The sequence below is a fragment of the Triturus cristatus genome, chromosome 5_2 (genome assembly GCF_964204655.1).
Source record: "Triturus cristatus chromosome 5_2, aTriCri1.1, whole genome shotgun sequence".
Lineage (NCBI taxonomy): Eukaryota > Metazoa > Chordata > Amphibia > Caudata > Salamandridae > Triturus > Triturus cristatus.
In genome coordinates, this window is record NC_140588.1 from 413209448 (window position 1) to 413234228 (window position 24781).

The window sequence follows — 24781 nt, forward strand, 5'->3', positions numbered from 1 at the left end:
TTCCGGGGTGCACGGCCGTGACTGTAGCAATTCACATTCAAAAGAAGGGATGTTCACTGGCTATCGTCGGCTCCATTTGGGAGATGTTGGCGGCGTAACTTGGTGAGCAATCCCTCTATTTTTATATACTCCTTTGTCTGTGGTGTTGACCGTTAAGCCACAAACCGATTGTACGAGTGGAATAGAGCCAGTTAAATAGGCTTAACACTCGGGGAGGTTTGTTTTATTGACTTGGGATTTTGTAGAATAGAAACTATACACGTGTGAGGTGTATATGTTTTTCTGCGTGATGAGTAAGAGTATTTCAACAATATGTAAACATATTGGTCTATCGACTTTTTACATAAGAGCCACAACCAATTACGTTGTAATAGAAAGAGATGCTGTGTATGTTGAGTAAACGAGTGGATAACTTTTCACTCGGTTCATTTTCTCTGTTGTTCTTCTTCTTCCTTTTTACCTCCATACTGAATTTCATTTCGATCCTGTGTGCAGTATGTTGTGTTGCCACATAGTTGATATGCTGAGTTAGATTATGGTGTTAAGTTGTATGCCTTTCATGTTTTCCATACTCCTAGATACCTGCTTAACTAAGGACCAATGAAAGGTATTGGCAGGTATTGATCTGCTTTATGGTGAGAATCATTCTCTTACTATGGTTTGGTGTTTTGCGACACTGGGATGTTATTTGACACGTATTCCACATACACTGGGTGATAGACACGTTAGGTGTATGTTACAATTTGAAATATTAAAGTGTGTTTTCTTTTGTGTTACAGTAAGAAGACCAAATTGATGTTGGTCTCTCAACGCCTACGAATTATAAGTATGGTTTTTATTATCAATCTTTAAGCAGAGTGACAAGACAATGGTCCTGATGAATGCCATGAATTCACCTCAGTTTGGCAGAAACATGTTGACCTGACCCAGTCAGATAGGAAACTTTTTATCCCTATCGTCACACTCCTTATTTTAAGTCCCATCCCTAAGGGAGAGCTAATAAATAATTTTTCTCCTTAGAGAGATGGTTTTAAATCACATTTGATATTATTTGCACTCTGCCCCCACTCACAGACTCACATTGGAGTGCTAAGAACACCTCAGCTCCTCTCCTAAGGGAGAGTAGAAGCCCACACAGTGTACCTTGCGGACACTGTGTACAAGAGGGGACCCAATGATGAAGCATGTCACCATCATGGTGAGTGAGGGTTCTCGTCTTTAAAAACTAATATTTTTGAAGGTGTGTGTTCTGTACACTTTTGTAATTTACCTTTGATATCTTCTCCATTACGGTATTTTTTTGTGAGTTCTTGTATTGCAAGGCACCACCAGTCTTATGTAAGATTCGGAAGCGACTCTTCAGAATCCCAAATGTCCTCTCTATCACATTTCTGGTGCTTATGTGGCTTGCGTTGTAGCGTTGCTCCTGTGGTGTTGCTGGATTGATGTAGGGGGCGAGGATGTATTCACGCAGGGCGTATGCACTGTCACCTACAGGATGGAAGCAAAGGCTTAGCGACAGTGATAAATATACATGTGTGATGCTCATTTTATGTAGAGGTATGTGTACGTACCAAGCAGGAGTTCCTCTCCAAATTCTCCATTGAGTAGGTGCCTGTGGATGCCACTGTGTCGGAATATGTAGGAGTCGTGTGTGCTCCCTGGAAATTGTGCCACAAGGTCCGTGATGATGTGCTTGGCATCGCACACGACCTGCACGTTGATGGAGTGATAGGACTTGCGGTTACGGAAAATGTACTCATTGGCTGAGGGTGGACAGATGGGGACATGCGTGCAGTCAATGCATCCTATGACATGGGGGAATTGGGCCACCTGGTAGAATGCCTGTTTGGTGTGGTCCAACTTCTGTGGGGTTGTGGGGAAGCTGATGTGGTCATGTATCATTGTCAGCATGGCATCAATGAATTTGTGGAAGAAGCGTGATAGTGTGCTTTGTGATATGCCTCCCGCAACGGCGATTACCCCCTGAAAACTTCCAGAGGCCAGTAGGTGCAGGCTGCATATAGGACCTGGACGTGTGCAGGAATAGCATTGGTCCGACGTGTCTGGTGCTGCAGTAGTGGTTCAAGGTCTGCAATTAGGCACATGATCATGGCACGATTGAGACGATACTTGACGTAAACCTCATCCTCATTTTGGCCAAGCAATGTGATGCGCACTCTGAAGACTCTCTCCTGGACCCTTCTCCTGCGCTGTCCTGCTGCATTGATTCGCATCCTCCTTGCAAGCACGTAGAGGGCTGCCATTTTGTGCAAGGTAACAGGGTCTCCTGGCCCTATTTGTATGGCTTACTGATTGTTAGCATCTGTGGCACTTTAAGAATTTTTTTAGTTTTTTTTTTTATGCAACTTTACCTCCTGGTTCTGATTCCCCTTAATCTGCTCATGCAAAATAGCGATTTTTGGGATTTTCGGTATTTGCGATTTTTGATGCACTCATTAGCGATTCGTCATTTGCGATTGGCACATGCCGGGCGCTATTAGGGATTTCGGTATTTGCGATTTATTGTTTAGCGATTCTTTATTTTGACGGGGCTTCTTTTTGCGATTCTTTATTTTTACGGGGAATTATTTAGCGCTTCTTTATTTTTTCCCGATTTCTGTTGATGCATTGGGAATCGTTTTTTGCCACTCGCTAACGGGTGATTTTTGCGATTCGGTATTTTTGCGAGTTGATTTTTGGTTGATGCATGTGCCAGTTAGTATTTTAATGTGTTTCAGTTTTAGTTATTGCACCTTGGCATGCCCCTTAGTACTGTTTTAACTCCAATATTCCATTGGTGGTTTAATGTGGTAAGACAGTGGCAGGGGTTTTTCTTGGGATAGCTGTGATGAATTGAGCAGAGAGAACAGCTCAGCGAAGACGGGTGAATAGCACATGCAAGAGGAATGGACAGTACAGAGGAGAGGAGACGGCCAAGGAACAGAGTGAACAGAACAAAGGAGCAGGTTGAACAAGAAAGAGGAAGAGAATGCAGGACAGAAGACAGAACGACCAGAAAAGAGGAGCAGAGTGAACAGGACAGAGGTGAAGAGTGGCATGAATAGGGGAGTGGAAGGTCATGGACAGAGGAGAAGAGTGAACAGGAAAGAAGAAGAGAGAACAGGACAGAAGACAAAACGAACAGGATAGAGGTGCAGAGCTGCATGGACCGAGGAGTGGAGGGCCATGGACAGGGAAGCAAGTGAACAGGACGAAGGAGCAGAGTGAACAAGAAGAAGTAGAATGAACAGGACGGAAGACAGAGTGAACAGGGCAGAGGAGCATGGTGAACAGGACAGAGGAGCAGAGTGAACAGGACAGAGCAGCATGAACAGAGGAGTAGAGGACCGTGGATGGGTAGCAGAGTGAACAAGACAGAGAAGTGGAGGGCCATAGAAAGAGGAGAAGAGTGAACAGGATAGAGCAGCAGAGTTGCATGGAAGGAGGAGTGGAGGAGCATGGACAGGGAGCAGAGTGGACAGGAGAGAGGAGCCGGGTGAACAAGAAATAAGTAGAAAGAACAGGACAGAGAAGCAAAGTAAACAGGGCGAAGGAGTACAGTCAACAGGACAGAGGAGCAGAAGGAACTGGACAGTGGAGCTCAAACAACCAAACAGGAGCAAAGAGAAGCGAGTTCACCAGCGAGAATTCGATACAGACAGCAGAGAGTACACGACAAAGGTTGCAGAGTGCCAGACAGAGCGAGAAGAGAGTGAGATAGTGGGAGGGCAGGGGCAGTGTGCCTGATAGAGGGGCAGAGATCCAGAAAGAGAGGTGGGGGCAGGGTCAGAGAGAGAGAGGGGTCAGACAGCCCGGCAATAGAGGAATTGTGATGGACCGAGCGGGCATCGTGCCCGGCAGAGAGCTATAGAGCCAGATGGACAAGTAACAGAATAGTAGGGCAGGGAGACAGTTAGAGGGGGCAGGGAGGCAGTAGAGGGGTTATCGTGCCAGAGAGAGGGTAAATATAATACTGGAGGGAGGGTGCAGAGAGCCGGGCAGAGGGGGACAGCTTGCCTGGCAGAGTGGCCATCGTTCCAAACGTGAGGTGTAGACCTAGTCAGGGGCAGTGAGCCAGAGAGAGAAGAAGGCAGTGTCCCAGACAGAGGGATTGGTGTTCCAGGCATAGAGGCAGCGAGCCAGGGCGGGGGCGGTGGAGCTGGAGAGATCAGGGGGAGAGATGACGTGACCGGAAGGAGACCAGGAAGCGCAGGTGTGGAAGAGGACGGGGCCAGCCGTGTGAATCTTTACACGCTGATAAGAATGCAGAACTGGAACCGGCAGTGACGCAGAGGCCTCCGGTAGAAGCGTGTGGGAATGTTGGACGAGTGCAATGGCGCAGATAAACGGTGTAATGCACGAGCAGAGCAAGCGAAGCAGACTACAGACTGAGGCTTGAGGTGATTGATGCAAGGGGAGATGAGGAGCAAGGGCTGAGAACACGTCCTGCATCGAGAGTAACAGCAGACCTGGGAGACCGTGACGGATGCAGCACAGAATGACATCTTCAAAAGGGAGAGTGAGAACACACTGACGTCCAAAGTTCTTCTGAGAATATCCATAGTGAAACAAAGGTCATCACTTCCTGATACACCCCAAACTGCACCCGAGTCTAACGAGTCAACGCAAAAAAAACCACGCAGCAGCACGAAAAAGTTAAAGTGATCGTGCTGGAAGGGAGGCAGATGGTGGCTGCGTGCGCTCACGCTCGCGTGAACGCAAGCGCTAGGCCACCAGGCAGCACTTTGAAAAACTAATACTAAATGTCTCGGAGCAGCACATGCGCTGGCTCAGCGAGACCTAAACAGCTCATGGGCGCACCAACATCTAGGACCAAGAGTGGTGTAGTCCCAATATGGACTTTGGTGCTCCCCGAATGGAGCCATCACTGTTTAATTTAGCACCGTAGCAGGTAACAGGCATCTTTGGAAAAACAACAGACAAGGATGGCCATTTCAGTGCTTTATATAAATGATTTAAGGCAATTTATACAAAGCCATAGATAAAATTTAGTAGCAAAGCATACAGTTCATAAGTACAAAGAACTCAGTACAGTTCAAAGTGAAATCCAGCATAGATTCACCTTCTAAAAGGAGGGGAAAGGGGTCTCATCAAAATCTGTGGATTATTTTATAGGACTTCTAACCAGGAGGCTCATACAGTCTACAGCAGAGGTCTTCAATCTGTGGGGTGCAACCTCCAGGGAGGCCGTGGAGTCCTGGGAAGGGGGTCGCGCATTCCCCAGCTGCACATGTGCTTTTGTTTTGGAAAAAGACAGCCCTCCTGGGATGGCTAATTTTCATCGTTATCAGATGGAGTTTCATCAATTAAGTCTCCTGTGCTGTGAAAAGCTTTCCTGCCAGAATGCCTGCTTGCCTGAATGAAATGCAAATGTGCGCTAATAGTTAATCTGCAAGTGTAAAGGGTGCTTGGGAGCCGGTTCTGGCTTTAATTTATCGAATTATTCCAAGCTTTATGATGACAAAGATTTGGTTTTTTGAGTGGTAGTGCAAAGAATTAACAACTGGGATGTGAAGTGCTTGCTTTTAATTGTAACTGTATTTACACAGCCCTTAGTACCCCTAAGAACGTGTTGAAGGAACAGTTATGTTAAAATGAAATTGCATTCCATACGCTCTGGTATTACTAAAATCTACATTTTGGAAGCACCATTTTATCGTAAAACTATTTTCACATTTTGTATCAGTCTATCTTATGCTGTGTGTAATGTAAGTATAAAATAATGACTTACATATTCACAGTGCTTTCTGTCACAGGCAGTGACCTCGTAGCACTCCATATACACAAATCACTATTCTCCACTGCACCAACCAAGACTTAATTTTGTGGCTCTCTGGTTACACACAGACCTCTGCAGTGCATTAACTAAAGGAGGTTTCATAATGTACTACAGTGCATTTCCCACTGAGTAACAACTTAAAAAAAAAACAAAATCATTTACGCTGCCCATTATTTTATAGGTAAATACCTTATGGTGAAAGACCTAAAAAACATACAGAATATTTTGGGGCTTATTTAAGAGAGGCTTGCACCGCCAGAGCATCATTTTTTTTACGCTCCGTGTGCAAGCATCTCAACCATACCTATGAGGCGGCGCAAAGTCAACCTGCATGGCTTTACATGGCCTCACAGATATGGAGTAAGCTACAGCAGCTCAAGTCACTGCGTTGCCTTACTCTGCGTCAAGGAGGTGTTCCATGGGCATTGCGTGAGGTTCAGGAGTGGCCGGTGCAGGTAAGCGCAGTGGGGCTAGTAGGCTAGAGTGGGAGTCGACAGACAGCAATGAGGGAAAATAACATAAAAAAATAAAAACACTTACCTTGTGCTCGCCACATCTCTGAGTCAGCGATGCGGCAAGCACAAGGTAAGTGTGTTTCTTTTTTTTAATGTTATTTTCCTTCGTCGTCGTCTGTCAACTCAACCCCACCCTGCCCCACCACACTTACCTGCACTGGACGCTCCGGGTGGGGTTCCCACGCAACACCCATGGATTTTGATGCTGCCCCATAATTATAAAACCACGTAAACCTGGGGCAGTGCCAAAAACGTACGTCTCCCAAAGGAGGCCTAATGAGGAGATGTTTTTCATTTCTACTCGTATTTCCTCTTTCCATGTGTGCTACATTCTGCAGCTCACATAGAAAGAGGAAAACGCGTCTCAAGATCATTTTTGTGAAGGAAGGTGCACCTTCCTGCCAAAAAACAATCCTGTCTATGTTGGTGCTAGGAAGCAATTTATGCGCCAATGCAAGAGGAAAGGTCAGGAATGCACTGTATTTCATAAATACAGTGCATACCTGCCCTTTCACATTGGCATAGGGCAGCTCAGCAAGAAGACTTGCGGCGCTGCCCTATGCCAATTCCTCACTAATGAGGCCCTTTGTTTTTAGCTACACCTTTGACTACAACCCCACGCTCACTAACTTTTGGTTTGCTAAACACTGTTTAATTTTATTTCCCCACCAAAAAAGGATTTGCTGTGGGAATTGAGGGCGTTTATGGTTGTCGATAGTTGTTGATGATGAGTACCAGGACTGAGAAATTTTTGTTAGGAGGGGTCCATACACCTAAAAAATTTTGCCAAGGGGGACTCTGCATCAAAAGGTTTGAAGACCTATGGTCGACAGGCATACATAATTCTATTACAGGACCGGAGGCTTCGGATTATGCTATCTCCTTCTTTACTGTGTAAATCACAGCAGCCAGTAAAACATACAATTTAGTACAAACAAACTACATTGTCCATGGTACTTTGCGTCAGCCACGCCTCCTTAGCCCTCCATAAGAGCCCTAGTTACTGTCCCAGCATCCTCTTTCTTTGCTGCTCACAGCAAGAGATAAGTACCCCTCCGATTACTTTTAAAATGTTGCCTTATTGCACGGGTACTCATAGTACGGCCCGCGGGCCGCCAGCGGCCCGGCAAGCCTTCCTTGGCGGCCCGTGGACCTTGCAAACATTGTACCTGTGTTGTTGTTTTTTTTTTTTTTTTTTAAAAGAGTGTCAGCAAACACCGCCGGTTGCAGCAGCACGGAGCTATGGGGACCGGGCGATTCTTTTAAAGACCATTCACTTGTTAATGAGGCTTTGTTGTATTTCACCTCTTCTTTAGCGCCCCTGCATCTCCACTCTGAATGAGTGGAGATGCAGGGGTGCTAGGAAGAGGTGAAATACAACAAAGCCTCATTAACAAGTGAATGGTCTTTTAAAGACCTGTGAAGTACTCGAGTGCGGCTGTGTGTGTTCCCGGGAAGCTGTCTCTGCCCGGGGTGACACACATGCAGGGTGAGGTGACGAGGACAGCAGGGTGTGAGAGCAGTGGGTGAGGTGACGGAGGGAGACAGACAGATGGAGACAGAGGGAGACAGAGGGAGACAGATGGAGACAGAGAGAGGGAGATGGAGGGAGGGAGGGAGACAGAGGGAGGGAGACAGACAGAGGGAGACAGAGGGAGGAGGGCAACAGACATATAGAGGGAGACAGAGGGAGACAGAGACAGACAGAGGGGGAGAGAGAGAGGGAGACAGAGAGAGAGAGGGAGACAGAGAGAGAGAGAGAGAGAGAGAGAGAGAGAGAGAGAGAGAGAGAGGGGGGGTACAAGCAGAGTGAGTGAGACAGAGGGAGACAGAGAGAGAGAGAGGGAGGGTGAGAGAGAGAGAGAGTGACAGAGAGAGGGAAGGAGACGGAGAGAGAGAGAGAGGGAGGGATAGATAGAGAGAGGGAGGAGGGCTACAGACAGAGGGAGGGAGACAGACAGAGGGAAGGAGACAGAGGGAGAGCGAGGGAGACAAACAGAGCGAGGGAGACAGACAAAGGGAGGGAGACAGACAGAGGGAGGAGGGAGACAGATAGAGGGAGACAGAGGGAGAGAGAGAGAGAGAGAGAGGGAGGGAGGGAGGGAGATATAGAGAGAGGGATACAAGCAGAGTGAGTGAGACAGAGGGAGAGAGAGAGAGAGAGAGAGAGAGAGAGAGTGATAGATAGAGAGAGGGAGGGAGATGGAGAGAGAGAGGGAGGTAGAGACGGAGGGAGACAGACAGACAGAGAGAGAGAGAGAGAGAGAGAGAGAGAGAGAGAGAGAGAGAGATTGATAGATAGATAGAGAGAGAGATGTGTGAATGCCGGGTCTGGTGGCTCAGTGGGCGAAGGCGTCCGCTGCAGGGGCCTGTGTTCAACCTCATGGTCATAGTTTTATTTTTGCTCTAGCCCCACCCCCGTCCCCCAGCACCCCCGCCCCTACCTGTGCGGCCCTCGGCCATAAACCACACTGTAAATTTGGCCCCCGAGAGAAAGTTTGTGAGTACCCATGCCTTATTGGGTTGCCCAAGTTTGACGTAGCGCGCTGCGCTTGGCTTTATAGGGTTTGTTTATTTATATTTATAATTATCTGCCGAGTTACTTACAGTTATTCCGTTTGTCAGCGCTTGACTCGGCGCTTCGCGCCGCATGCGGGAGCTCTGCTCCGATTCCCAGGTCGGTAGCTTGAGTCTTCGTAGCGCGCCCCTCGGCGCGATGTACCACACCGCTGCGCGGTGAGAAAAGACCGTTTTCGGTCACAGTGCTTCAGGCGCCGGTGCCAGGGCTTCCCTCATCGCCCGTAAGCGCCGCAAGAGCCGGGTGGTTTCCGGCCGACGTGTGCAGCTCACGCGAAGCCCATTGGGCTGCATTTGGGCTTCTTTTGGGCTCGCGTTGGGCTGCACACGCCTGCATCGGTCCCTTTATCGTTTTGAGCGCGTTTTCACTCCAACGCAGATGACAGGAAGGACGCCTGACTGGCTGTAATAGTAGTCGCCCTGAAGGAGTGTGCACACGCTCCTATTACAACTTTCTTTCGGCTCTTACGGCTTATTAGGCTGCAATAATTACTGAATTCAGCTTTGCTGAGGGGGCTTGGTACAGAATATAACTTGTGTTCACGTGGTCTGGCCACCCCCCTTACTCCTCCATTTTATATATTATATCTTCTAGCAGTTGGTGTGACTTTGATTCAATTGCTCCACTATTGTAATCATGGATGAGTGGGTGCGCGATGAAGATGAGGAGGATGTCTATTATGAGGGACCCCAAGAGACTGTCCTTGAGGATAATATAGTAGAGGCTCTGGACGCCTCGGTCCAATCCTCTGTGAACAGGGCCCTGGAGACTACAGCACCCTCTACTGTACAACAAGCATTGGCAGCTGCACTGAAACCAATCACCAAGCAGCTTGAGAGCTTTGCCAAGCGCCACGGTTTCACTAAAGACAAGCGTAATGTGCGTCCGGATACTGAGGTAGTCAAAGTGCACCGCTGGCCGCATGCCATGGCCCTGGACTCTCTTCCCCCACCATCGGGTGGCGACCACGAGTACTCCACTGGGGGCAAGGCGAAGAGTAAGCAAAAAGTCTATGTGGACACCGATACCACGAATACCGATACCGACACTAACACAACAGATGATGAGACCCCTCCCAGGTAGAAGGCCAAGAAAGTGGCTTCTTCACCTACGGAGACTCCAACTAATACCCCTTTCACCTTCAATCCTAGTGAAATAGTACACCCTAGATCTACTGACTGGGCTCCGGCAACCAAAGTCATTGAATACTTGCATGAGAATATTCGCAAAGGGTTTGATAAGGAAGTCCGGAACAGGCTCAGGTCGGAATGCCCTCGGCCGGATCTACCTGATAAGGTCGCGGAGACTCCCGAGATAGACGTAAGTTTGCTTACGTTTTTAAAGAAATTCGCCAGAGATCCCAAAAAAGAGAGAGCCCGAGCCTGGAGAGGTTGTCAAGATAAGCTCCTTGATGTTGTGGGTCCCCTCACAAAGATACTGGAAATGGCCTTAGTGGCCAAAGAATCAGCGACTCCAGTGGACCCGGGCATCCTCGCTGGGTGGACACAGAGAGCCATTTGCCTGCTCGGCAATGCCAACTGTGCCATATCGACGAAGAGGCGTAAGTCCTTGCTTATGCGTATGGACACTAATCTCAGCGATCTAGCAGCCGCTGAACCCGGACCTCTTGCAGAGGGTAACTTATTTGGAGACCGGTTCGTGAAGGATGTGTCAAAGTACGTGGGGACTTTCACATCCCTTGATAAAGCTCAAACAGGAATAAAACGGGTGTTTACGCAAGGCCTTTTCAACAGGGCCGGATGAGGTAGGGGACGCTCGTCAGGCCGTTTCTCCAATCAAGGTCCCCCCCGAGGTGATTATGGTCGCGGAAGAGGTGAATGGGACTCTACTAGAGGGGGAACCTTCTATCCCACCCGTCGCCGATTCAACAAGCGCAGATTCCACGGAGGTGGCAACAGAGCAGGCTTCCAAGCACAGAGTTTAACAGGTGAGTGTGCCAGATTTGTCTCTTTTACCGTTGGGGGGTCGCACTCAATTTTTCCTACACAATTGGCGCAACCTTACTCAGGATGCGTGGGTAATTCAGACGGTTCAAGGATTCCAACTGGAATTTTATGAACCACCCTGTCAGGAAACGTTCCCGAGACCTCTCCATTTTTCCCAACAAGAATGCAATTTTATAGACAAAGAAATAGAAGAATTGCTGCAAAAACACGCAATAGCTTTATGCAACAACAAGCCTCACGGTTTTTGCAGCAATATTTTTCTGGTCCAGTAGAAGGGTGGTGGCCACAGACTGGTCCTGAATTTGAGGGAATTCAACCATTATCTCGTTTACAAACATTTCAAAATGGAAGGGATTCACCTTTTGGCGGATCTGTTGAAACCAGGGGATTGGCTGGTCAGACTGGATCTCAAGGATGCCTACCTGTCCATTCCCATTTTTCCTCCACACCGCCGCTTCCTGCAATTTCAATGGAAAGGTCGTGGTTCGAGTATTTGGCCCTTCCTTTTGAGCTTTCCTCGGCTCCTTGGTGCTTCACCAAGGTGATGAAGCCGGTGGTTGCGCATTTGTGGGAGCAAGGGGTGCGCATGATTATCTACCTGGCCAATATTTTAATCATGGCCCACAGTCCAGCGCTGGTGTCGCAGCACTTTCAAATGATTATCTCTCTTTTGCAGAGCCTGGGGTTTGTATTCAACCATGTCAAATCTGCTCTGATACCGTCGCGGACGACCGAGTTTCTTGGCTTTGTGATAGACTCCCAGAAGGCTCAATTGCATCTTCCCAAAGCGAAACTCAGGGATTTGAAGAGAGAAATAGTGATGATGCTAGCCAAACAGGTGGTTTCGCTCAGGGTCATTGCCAGAATAGTGGGGTTATTGGCATCGTTCATTCAGGCGATTTTCCCGGGACCACTACATTACAGGGCTTTACAGAGACTCAAAATCCAACACCTACAGAAGGGTCTGGCTTATACAAACCTGGTTCCCCTTTCACATGAAGTGAGGGAAGAGATGCAATGGTGGGTGGGCCACGTGGAAGCATGGAACGGAAGAGCCATTTTCGGCTCCCTTCCCGAGGTGGTTATCGAGTCCGACGTCAGTCGTTGGGGAGCACGTTGCGGCGATGTTTCCACAGGCGGAAGGTGGTCTCCCCAAGAACTATCACTACACATAAATTGCCTGGAACTCCTAGCGGGTTCCTTTGCGATTCGCACCCTGTCTCCCAAGCAGATCTTCTGCTACATCCTTCTACCGATGGACAACGTGTCGGCAGTGAGATACATAAACAAGTTGGGAAGAACGAGGTCATCCCTGTTGGTGGAGATTGCCAAAGATTTCTGGCATTACTGCCTGAGTCGCTAGATAACGGTAATAGCGGAATATATTCCGGGACAGTCCAACCTCATAGCGGACTGGAACTCCAGACACCTCAGGAATTACAGCGATTGGAAATTACTGCTGAGCATGTTCCAATGGCTGCAGGAAATTTGGGGTCTGTGTCAGACGGACTTATTTGCCTCCAGGCTGAACAGACAAATTCCCAACTTCTTCAGTTGGAGACCGGATCCAGTAGCGAAAGCAACGGATGCATTCCTTCAGGACTGGTCGGGGTCAGTGAATTATACATTCCCACCTTTCCTTCTCATTCCGAGAGTGACTTCTCACATTCTCAGACAGCAGGCGGAGGTGATTTTAGTACGCCACAATGGAGATCGTAGCCATGGTTCCCAATATTGTTGGAGATGAGCTGCGATCTTCCCAGGAGGCTCCCATGGTCGGAGGCTCTTCTCCTGGGACTTCACGGAGAACGGCACCCTCTGATTCTATCGGAGCGGTTGTTGCTGATGGTATGGCGAATTTCCGGCAGCAGTGGGAAATGCCGGGATTTTCGGAAACAGCTTTGGATTTCATCAGGCAGGCTTGGGCGCCTTCCACCAGGAAGCGATACTCCTTAGCCTGGACAGGCTGGATGGGTTGGTGCGTGGAATGGCACCTGAATCCCGTGAGGGCAGGATTACCCGATATTGTAAATTTTCTTTCAGAGAAGGCAGCAAGCGGTCTGGCTTATCGCTCTGTAAAAACCTTTCGATCAGCCATTTCAGCGGGGGAAATCACCCGGTGGATGGGAAACCGGTTGGTATGCACCCTATGATTTGTAAGCTTCTTAAAGGCATACGAATAGCGAATCCCCCCCAAACCCAAGTACTCAGGTTTATGGGATGTTTCCGTAGTCATTTCCCTCTTCAATAGTTGGCCGGCGAATACTCTGTTATTAAGAAAACAGCTGTTTGCAAAGTTGGCAATGCTTCTATGTTTGTCAGCTTGTAGACGTTCATCGGATGTGCGGGCACTGGAAATTACAGGTAGAGTATTTACTCCGGAAGGAGTTTCTTTTACTATTACAGGCCGTACCAAGACACTTTCCAGACATATAGAGTATAATGCTTTTCCTAGCAATAAGAAATTCTGCGTTGTCCAATGCTTGAAAACTTACGAGGATTGTACTCGATCATTGAGGCCTGAGGGGGCTACTCAACTTTTGATTGCTTTGCAAAAACCTTTTAAACCAGTGTCTGCTGCAACCATAGCCAGATGGCTTCGTTATATCATGAAGGAAGCTGGTGTTGATATCCAAATGTTTGATGCACATTCTGTGCGGAGTGCCATGGCATCAAAGTCATTTATGTTGGGTTCTAGCATTCAGGACATTATGCGTTGTGCCGATTGGTCATCTGAGTCAACTTTCAAGCAATTTTATTTTACAAGCCGGTGGGAGATATAACATCTGTTGTCTTTAATAAGCATTAAACCAGCATAATCCAAAGCCTCCGGTCCTGTAATAGAATCAAAAATTAGCTAGCATTCGCGCCAAGAATGTTCAATTCTATTAAGGACACGGAGGCGAGAATTATCCCACCCGGCTATGTTACAATATGATTGTTCATGCTTACCCACCCGTTGCTATTGTACTGACTTATAGTTCCATGCAGAAATTACGGGTTGTTCATGTTTGGTTTTTCCTAGGTGCAGACAAGAAGTCTGAATAAGAGATGTCTTCAAGTTGAAGCCTTTCGGTGGAATTTGGTTTCCTGTTAACTTCCATGTTGAAGGATGTTCGTGAAGTATTATTGATTTAGTGGACTTATATACAGTTCGAGCAAAGAAAGAGGATGCTGGGACAGTAACCAGGGCTCTTATGGAGGGCTAAGGAGGCGTGGCTGACGCAAAGTACCATGGACAATGTAGTTTGTTTATACTAAATTGTATGTTTTACTGGCTGCTGTGATTTACGCAGTAGAGAAGGAGATAGCATAATCCTCGCCTCCGTGTCCTTAATAGAATTGAAAATTCTTGGCGCGAATGCTAGCTAATTTTTGATTCTCAGGAGGCACACAAATAGGAGATGAGCGGAAAGAAACACTTTACTAAAGAATCCATTGGAGGTTTCTCTCACAATAGTAATACATTGAGTTTCTATACTTTCTCACAGTCAAACAATTTAGTTGACAAATTGTAGAACAGTAGCCTGAGACAGCTAAAGCAGCCTTGGTCTGGTGGAAACACATCCTTAGTTACTTGCAAAATTGTTTATTTCGAACAAGATGACAATAATAGTCAGAATCTGATGCATAATGACGTTGGTACAAGATGGAGGACAGTGTAAACATAGTTTGTTAACATAATTTCAAGCTCCAATTGGTCCATCGGCTGCACTGCCGCCTCTGGTGCTGGAAACCAGGGTTCAAGCCTCGAGGTTGCGTCCACATCCTGTGATTCTGGGCAAATCACTTAATCTCCCCGTGCCTGAATGTGTAATGTAAATACGGTGCTATGTAAAGCGCTCCAATACCTTCGAGTTCGCACTATATAAATACGCAAAAAAAATAATCCAGAGTTAATTTGCATTTCAGCATTTTAAGAAGAGTAAAGGGAAGATTTAAAAAAAATAATCGAGGGAAAATGTATTTCTCCCTTTGACTTGTGTAGAGGCAATTTCAGGCGGGAGACAGCTAAAAGAAACCAATTATTTGCTTCGTAAATCAGACGTCTCTCATCTGAAACAGGTCTATTGGCATGTGTGAATTTACCAGATATTTGACATTTAGGAAAAGCTTCCACATACAGGAACCTTGTTGGCTTTGCCAATGCTTGTTTGAAACACGTTATTTTTTTTTGTTTAAGCACTCATCCAAGCGCATGTTTTATTTTGCTCTCGCGCTTTTCTTTGCCAATGCTTGTCTAATACTATTAAGCATGACTCAAAATGCAAGCCAGACCTTTACGCTTTGGCAATGTTTGTAGAAACAGATCAGCATTCCAATTATTTTTGCTTCGTAGAACGAGTTGCACAATAACGTTTGTCTACTAGGCGGGTCTAAATTTGTACAAACTTCAAGGCTCCAGGGAAAAGGGCGTATCTTCAGAAAACAGACAGGGCATACTGATACAAATAAGAATAGTAGCCAGTCTACCTTTTCTGGTACCCCCTGGGCGTGATTTTGCGCCTCATAAAGAAACTGCTTCTAGTAGTCCCCCAGGGGTATAGTTCGAGCTTAGTGAAATGAACTTGGAGGGTAGGTCACGTGGCAGCAGAAACAGCTCGTGTGCGCATGCGCACTGCTTCCAGTCCGTGAGGTCCCGCCCAGGAACCCTGCTGCTTGACACTGGAGTGGAAACAGTCTGCGCCCTAGGCCTGGAGCTGTCAATCCTGGAGCCCAGCTGCGTGGGCCTGGCTGGAGTAGGAGGGGGCGCTCGCGCTGTTGGAATAGACCTAGCTTCACGTCGCACACAACAGAGAGGGAGAGAGAGTCCAAGCTTAGGGTGAGTAGCGACTCTGTGAACTGCTGTTGGGTTGGTTGGCAGAGTGACTGTTGGGTGCTGGTGATTTGGATTGAGGTTCTGTAGCAGCAAAGGTTTGGTGTAGTATGCTGCCACTCCCACCTGTTTCTACGTTTACTGTCTGCCTCTACAGGCAACTGTCCCCTGGCAGCACCTGGGGGCAAGTCGGTGGGTGCCACACTCCTTCTATAAACAGAAACCAGCAATGCAGCCTTTCCAACACAGCCAGGCCCTGCAAACTGTTACCGTTTTTGTAGTGTGAATAGATCAAAAATACCTTTTTGTACTGGTGTCTGGGTTTCTAGAAAGAAATGCGGAGGTTTAGGAAAATTCACACGTAATTACTGGGTAGCGAAATAGTAATAGTTTTGTCAAAATCGTGCATGAAAACTGGAGGCGCTAAACCTAGGTTTCTGGATCAGAGCCAAGGCTCTGAGATGGCAGCCGAGGGGCGTGACACTGAGAGGGAATTTCAGTCCGATTGTATGGGGTTGTGGACGGTTTGACTGCGTTTACTGCTGTTTTTTATTAATGGAAGGGGGCGGGGTGCCTGGCGCTTCTGTGCCTCAAGTGGTGCATTGAAGACTGGTGCATGGAGGTGTCGTGCTGCTTCAACACAGCACCCTGTCAAATTCTGCTGAGATGGTGCTCCCTCCATCTTACGTTGCTTTCATACATATTGCATAGATCGTCTCCGTGCCAGATGCCATGTAGCCTGGAAGCTATAGTAAAGGTGCTTCTACAGTCTTCTTTTGTGACAGGAAGCGTGCTTTAATAATTCAATTTCAGGTGGTTTCTGTGGGGGATAAGGCTCTTTTTCGCAAAGCGTGAAAGGAGTGGGGTTGTCTCCTTACAGCATATTTACACAGCCTTAGGAGCTTTATATGTTATAGCTCTTTTGGGAGGGGAGACGGCTACTGTTCTACCTACGGATGCAGTAGAACAGTGTGATGCGTGATAGTCTGGAACTATTTATATATTTTAGACTAGGTTTTTTTCTACACCAAAATATGACTGTAGTGGGGGCGACTGTTGTGTATTACATGGTTTCCCTTGGAATGTTTGTATCCCTTGTCGTCGGAAAAGGAGCTCCTCCCCTAAACGAACAGACAAGAGCAGCAGATCTCAGAACTGCGTTTTTCTGAAGCGCTTTCTCCGTGTAGCCTCCTCAGTGTTTACGTTTTTTTCAACGCGGAGTCTGAACTGCCATTTTCTCTCCCAGCACTACGGCACCATTGCAGGTGTTTTATATTAGCGCTGTTGTTTACTTTGTTGACTGGCTTTGGAAACAAAAATGAAAAATCCGGATAATTTAAAACAATCCGGAATTGTTTGTAAGGTTTCCGCCCTTACTTATTCTCCCTTCGACCATTTCAGTGCTCAGTTTCTCTTAGGTTAGCCCGCTACAAGTAACTAAACACCCAAACATGAAAAACTAGAACTGGATGTAATTGTTAACTGACTAAGTAGATGTTTGAATATTCTCAATGTGCAATATATATATATATATATATATATATATATATATATATATATATATATATATATATATATATATATATATATATATATATATAATACATTCAGCGATTTCCCCCTCAGTCTTGCAGTTTACACGGGCATTTGGAAGCACCACACACCTACCAACATTTTAGAACAGGAGATTTTGAGAAATAATATTGGATATGTATTTTCCCAATTGACATATTGAAGTGGAGGCAATTGTAAACGGAGGATAGCTAAAAGGAGAAATGTTTGGCTTACAGGAGTCTCCCTCCTGGGTCGGGTTTATTGGCATGTATGCCATACATTATAGTATGGAGATACCTCAATATACATAGAAGGAGCGCTCCCCAGTGTTTCTGAATGTCATTCTGTTGTAAACAAACGAGGATCCATTCACAACGACTGATCAGCAAGTACCTTGGAGGTGAAATCCTTAAAGAAAAAGGCCACATGGAACTGTGTGTATTACACCTTGAAAAACCCGTTCATAAGCCCCAAAATACTCGAAATCGTCATCTTCCCCGTCCAAACATTGGATTTCTTATCTAGCTAGATTGATATTTATAGTTGCTGCCAATTCACAGACTTTTAATCCTCCCCACTTTTTTTCCGTTATGGTTTGTCAAATGTTTTTTTGTGTCTTTAATGTCGGTCTATTCAGCTCAAAGGGCATTCTAAATGAAGTGTGTTGTACCCTGTATAGAGACACTGGTAGCCTTGTAGAGTAGTTTCAAGTCTTCTTTATTAGATCCACGTCAGGGTATTAACAATCTTAGTCCAGCCAGCTCTAGATAGGTACAAGTCATGTACCAGCCATACACCAGCCCCACCAGGAGCAGCCTACCTAGCTGCTCAGCCCACCTCCAAATGTCATCCACTCAGGCACCCAGGCATGCCATGCATCACAGTCACACCAACATTCCATTACAATCTCTCACTCTGGCTGAGCAGCTAGGAGGACCTAGGCTGATTACACATAAATGTAATGCTTGTCCCCTTTCCTTTACATAAAAACAACAATAATAAATGTAAAGGAAAAACTATACACAAGTAAGCAGTAAAATTCATAACTCCGGGATGCAACATAAAGCAAAACATCTCAGAAGAATGAACAATACGAATCCAGAAAAGATGGGAAAAATACATCAAAATACATGTGTAACAATATTCCCCATCCTCCCCCCCCAAAAATTATAAAAGCATTAAGAAGCGTAGTGTAGAGACACAATAACAAATAGTAATATTATGAAACCAGCTGTAAAATACTATACTGTAATGTCAAAGGTAAAATACCCTGCAACACCTATCCCAAATACAAGGCAACTACCACAATATGGGACAACGACCCATAACAGTGTGTGAGGGGCTTGCACCCAAAACACACAACCTAGTTGTACTTTTGTACTGCGCGCAACTGTAAGTGGGGTATACCCTGGTTGTACATTAGTACTGCGCACAACTGCTAATGGGATATAAACCCATATCCAACCCTGTGAAAGGGTTACACACAATAACTATAACAATGATAGGTTAATAACCCAAACCCATCCCTCCTTTGAAGGAACACTATGATAACCACCCAACAAAACACATGGAGAACCCATCCTTTGAGCAGATACTGTGACATCACGAAATACGACACTGTAGACAATGCAATTCCAATATTGCAGAACAATGTATACCTGTGCCCCACGCTGGTGAGCGAACACTCACCCGAGTTGTGATGGGTCATGACTCCCCCTAAGTAAGGGAATAAAAAGCACAACAAGAACCAAAACATTGGAGTTAATTAATGTCTAAAACACAAGGGCTATAGCACGAACCTGCACTTTCCTTTAGACATTTATAAAAGTTCCTAAACGAATAATAACTCTACCCCAAAGCGACACTAATGTGCGATGTCACACAATTCATCGCTGCACTGTGAAAACACAATTACAACAAACGCCACCTGAAACCAAAACTGGTATAGCAGGAAGAACAAAATATAGAGATTGCACAAATTGAATGCCATGTGTAAAAACACATTACAGATCTATAACTACAGTTCTTGACAGCACTACATGTACAATCTGTGGCACGTAAGCGTCATTCGCCTTTGTATAGCCACAATCCTTTTACGCTATAGAGATATCCAAGCAGCACATACGTAAGGATGTGGTAGGGTGAAAGGTATTTCAGATACACCCTAACAAATAGACCATACCTGTGGTCAAATCCATGGAGCACGATGAGGCTGGACACACACGGTTGTTGGGGCCGTCCGATGACATGGACACTGGTGGGGCTGGCATGCCTGTTGCTCCATTCTCCATCATGTAGTTGCTTAATTTTCTTGTGGTTTCGCTGGTTACAGGATTTTCTAAGTAGTCTCTTGGTTTCTGTGCTGTTCTTAAGTACGCTTGGGTCCAGGTCCGCTCGTCGCCAAAATACATTTTGTACCCTGCATAGAGACACTGGTAGCTTTGTAGAGTAGTTTCAAGTCTTCTTTATTAGATCCACGTCCGGGTATTAACAATCTTAGTCCAGCCAGCTCTAGATAGGTACAAGTCATGTACCAGCCCCACCAGGAGCAACCTACCTAGCTGCTCAGCCCATCTGCAACTGTCATCCACACATCCACTCAGGTACCCAGGCATTCCACGCATCACAGTCACACCAACATTCCATTACCATCTCTCACTCTGGCTGAGCAGCTAGGAGGACCTAGGCTGATTACACATAAATGTAATGCTTAGGATATAACATAGTGCTTAATGGCTGGTCGATTTTAAGAGATTTATTTTTCACTTGTCTTGAAAAGTTGAAGTGCATTAAAAAGTATGGAAACCGTGATCCTGAGTGACATTGGATCGGGTTCAATGAGTGTGGGAATGGGGTCAACAACATGGCTAAAAAGAATAAAATATTCTGTAATTTTATTTTTGTCTTTTGTATTCCAGTTACTGCATATTAAATAACGCACGCACCTTAAATGAAAAATAAATTCTAGGTCAATTAAGCAGTGGAAAATGCTCTTACACTATGAAATTTCAACATGTTATTTCGATGTGTGCTGATGTCTGTAACAAAAGCGTTTCAGAACTTGAGATACCTGTTGGCGCATCAGGGAGTAGTGACTTGCATTTATAATGCTTTGATGCCCTAGCCTGTGTAGAAAGCACTGTGAATATGTAAATCATTATTTTAAAATGTTATTACACACATTATACGGCTGCTGCAAAGTGTACTGCAAGAATTACTGTTTAATATAAAACAAGTACTTTCAAGAGATATATTTTAATAATGCACAATCTCTCTATACCAAGTGCAACCTTTTTTTTGGAAGTGTCCAATAAAAGTATGCACTCCAGAACTTGGCTGCTAACCCCTTTGTGTTACCTCTCAAATAACACCAATCATTGTCATCATGAAGCTTCAAGCAACTTCAGCAATTAAAGTCTATACTAGGTCCCACGCAGCTTTTCCATTCAGTGATTAACCAGTCCCACACATTTACGTTTCTTTGAGCTAGCAGCACCATGATGAGAGAGCTTGTTTCTTTACTCCTTTTTCTCCCCCTCCTTTCATTTGCTTTCAGTAGGCAGAACCTCAAGGTTGGCATTAACCATTCAGGGACGGTTGTTTTTTAAAAGCAGTCGTGTAGATGTTTTATCAACTTAAAAAAAATATATGAGCACGTCATATCCCATAGATCTTGTGCACTTCAGCGTTAAGTGTTCCATTGTCTAATCGCAAGCCCTCCAAATGATTTGATATCAAAGGGTTAAATATTGGTGAAAATCAAAATGTTGAACATTAACAACTTCCTTCAATTTTCCTTGTGCACTAACTCTTAGTTTCCCCAATTCTTTTCAGCTGTGGCCTGAGGGCATAGCAGTACTTTTACCTCTTGGCACTATTTGTATTTAATGTACATAGAGTGGACGTTGTCTCTCTTCAAAAGAGTATTCTCTTCATGCTATTGGCTGTTTGGCGTATCATTCTGTCTTTATTGGAGTGCTTACATTGAAATGCATGAGGCACTATTTTGCATCCCAAAAGTACAATAATTAATCACACATTCTTTACCTCATACACCAAAAGTCCTATTTTTTCTGGTTTTCACTGCCGCAGGAGTTTTTTTAAAGGTTTTAATCATGGGGTCCTGTGTGAGGAGAAACAATGATGTTTACGCATGAACCCACACATATGCTTAAGGCAACACAGTTCAGCTGCTTAAAACAAAACCAGCATTGGCAATACCAATAGGTCTGGCTTTAACGTAGTGATGGTTGATAAAAAAAAAAGCATTCACAATTGCAGTTTGCTTGCATTAGCACATTAAAGCTGGACCTATTGACTTTGCCAGTGCTTGTTGCATCTAGCAATTCCATACATTCCTGCAGCAAGAGTGTGGTAGTTCTGTGTATTTTTAATAATGCCATAATTCTAGGCTTATTTCAGTTTGATTGTATTTAATGTTAGCTTTAAGTATTCAGGCGACCTGCACACCACAGTTGTTGTTTTTTCATATATTTTTTTCGCTGATAAAGACTGGGAAATGTGCATGCCTGTCATGTTAAAACTATTGTCTGTAATTCTGACACATGCTTAGTTAGATGTCTTTATGCTGTTTCCAGATAGTCTTCACTATGGGAATTGGCTATTATACAGTGCCCATAATTGCTTGCACATAATTCTGACACTGTCATGTTAATTTGCATACATATTGAATGTTAGTTGGAAGATTTGCACCCTTTCCTAGTTGCTGTTGTTAGTGCTGATATCGCATGAAATCAGCCTGTACACCGACCGTTACTCAGCAGTAGCTTTTAGTGTTGGGCAGAGATAAGAAATCAGCCTATACATCATGCGCACAGATGCTGTCCTCTGTTTTGGTAGTGAACCCGTATGCAATATCACCAAGTGCTGTTTACTTTCAGAGAGAGGTTTGGAAATTGACTTGTACGCCATGAGGACAACTCATTGTTCAAAGTGCTGAAATAGGCACAGCAATTTGCATGCACTCGGAATCTTAGCAGGCCCTACTCACAAGTTCAGTCCTCAGTGCTTGTTTAGAGCCGCTAGGCCCATTTACTTTTTTCATCTTATCTCTTTTCACTACGCTTCAGGTTTCATTTACTTGGTCCTCTGATGGATCATGAATCGTGCAGAGAGGGGTCGAATATAGGGGATCCAACCCAGTTATCCAATGAGGGCCAGCAATTGGGTAACTGACCTATAAACTAGTAATTAGATTCAAGTATATAACCCTCAACAGAGAATTATCACAGCTAGACCAAATCTCCTGAAGAAATTCAGTCGGACTACAATCATAAAAACGATTAACTCTGTTAGGGCTAAGCAGAATATTAACATTAGAAATTGATGTCCAGAGATCTCTATTCAGATTCCCATCCCTCATTAATACTCATTTGGAATGCACAATCAATAATTGAAGATGAGACCTAGAGAGACAGAAACAGGACTTAAGAATGGTTTAGTTTTATCAGTAAATTTAAGGGGAGTAAATGCATCAATCTCGGGCATTTAAAAGTAGGAGTGCAGAATAATCAAATGTGTTCTTTCTCAGGCCATCAATTACCAGACTTATTTGTCACACAGTGTATATTAATCCACAAGTTCCGGGGTGTCACCTCCTGGGTCACCTCATCTGGTCAGTCCATTGGTCAGTTTATTTAGGATAATTGTCAGGCAACATAAAGGAGACACATGTTATAACAAAAGGGTGGTGATGATCATATAAGCCATCAAACCATCCAGTGTATATTATTTTCAACAATGGTCCGTTTGCCCATGAGGGTGTTCAAGAGGACAGTTTCTCACTGCAGATGTTCCCAAAGTAACAAAATAAGTTGCAAATATTCCTATTATGGGCATGGGAACACTTTCTATGAAACATAGTTTCAGTCCACATTGTAAGTCTACAAAGCTTTTCCATGAGAACGAAATGCAAGCAAGTAAGGAAAATGTAGGCCTAATTTGAATTTGGTTCTTGAAATATAGAATATAAAATAATGGAAATACATTTCATTCTAGATTTTCGAGATCCTTATTTATGTATTTAAATTCATTTGCACTCATAAAGCAATTTTAGTTTCATTGAAATTAGCATGTATAACTATGGCATATTACTATTTTTTCAAAGTATCAACGTATAAAAAAATTCAAAACATAGAATGGTAATGTCGTTTCTAGTGATTCTCATTGATACGTATATAAAGATTATTCTCTCATTAATACATATATAAAGATTATTCTTTAAAAGTTTCAAGACATTTAATCTTTTTATAAACGCGCAGCATCCTTTTGGCTTTCACCACTGGGTGCACATTTTCAGATATTCAAAACATGGAGTTCTAAAATTAACTCCTAAAATACACATGTAATGCCCTCTTAATGACATTAAGTATCATTCATTTTTCACATGCATTGTTATTTAATGTAGTCCTTCATAGAACGTGATTAGTCACTTTCACTTTTCTACTACACATTAAATATACCAACACAGTTTAGAAATTCACCAACCTATGTTATGTTACTGAATAGTTTTCTCTAACCTACTCTCTTCTGCATGCTTTTACGAGGCAGTATCTAAATATTTTCATCTGTTTTTCAAAATTTTTCAATGTATTTTTACACAATTTGTGCATGTTTGTTATTTTTCTCTTAAAGGTGTCAATCAGTTATGTGTCAGCATGAAGGATTAAGCAGTTTATCTGCTTCATCATGCTGATACAGGCTTGAGTATTAACTTCTACATCAGTTGCCCAAGTATGGATCATAGCACTGAAAACAGGCTTAGGAATACATTTGTACAAGTTACCTAGAAGTGATAGCCATAGTTTGGACCTAGTTTTGGAATTGATCCTGTGCACCATGCTGCCAGGTGCTGATATAACTCTGGGTCTTACTACTCCAAGCGACTGGTGCTGTCTTCTCGCTCCCAGCATAATTCAGGTTTAACAAAACCTTGCCTTTCCTTAGCATCACTTGATTGCTGCATTTCTTCTTCATGATCACCAAAGCATGAATTCTGCCCTTCTCTCCCTTGAAGTAAATATTGTAGCCAGCGCCTGAGGTCACATGCTGGCTTCTACTTCCTTTAAATCCCAGCTTCTATTATATCCCTCTTCATTGTGTTATCCCACCTTAGCACTGTAAGCCTTTCTAACCATTATTCCTTACTGTTCTTCAAACATTTTGTCTCTTGAAGACTTCACTGCTCTCAACAGAAGGTCTTTTTCTGTCCATGGAGTGCAGGTTTTATGTAACAAGACTTTCCTCATGAGGACCGCCCAGCCCTGCTTCCACAAGAGCCACCCACACCCTGCCCCAATTCAGGAGACTTTGAAAACGCTCCTTTTAAAAAACACATCACTGTAATGCAGTAACATTCCACAAACCATATACTTCTCAAATCGCTGGCCAAATGTATCCTTGCCTTTGACCCTGTACCTCTGCCTTCTGGCTAGATTTTTGTTATGCTAATGCCACGTACATACCTTCATCACTGAACATCCTATGAGTTTCTTAAATGCTTTATTGCTCTAACTGAAACTAGAATCT

General features: G+C 44.6%; 1 protein-coding gene across 2 annotated transcripts in view; it reads left to right on the forward strand.

The window, feature by feature from the left end:
• Window positions 1-15488: 15488 nt before the first annotated feature.
• The window catches only part of ANKRD12 (ankyrin repeat domain 12), a 436051-nt gene continuing 426758 nt past the window's right edge, over window positions 15489-24781 (forward strand). The window contains exon 1 of one of the 2 annotated variants that reach the window (XM_085607326.1): window positions 15489-15685. The gene's annotated coding sequence lies outside the window, so the exon portion shown is untranslated. The remainder of the gene's footprint in view (window positions 15686-24781) is intronic. The other variant, XM_085607327.1, reaches the window with a different exon arrangement.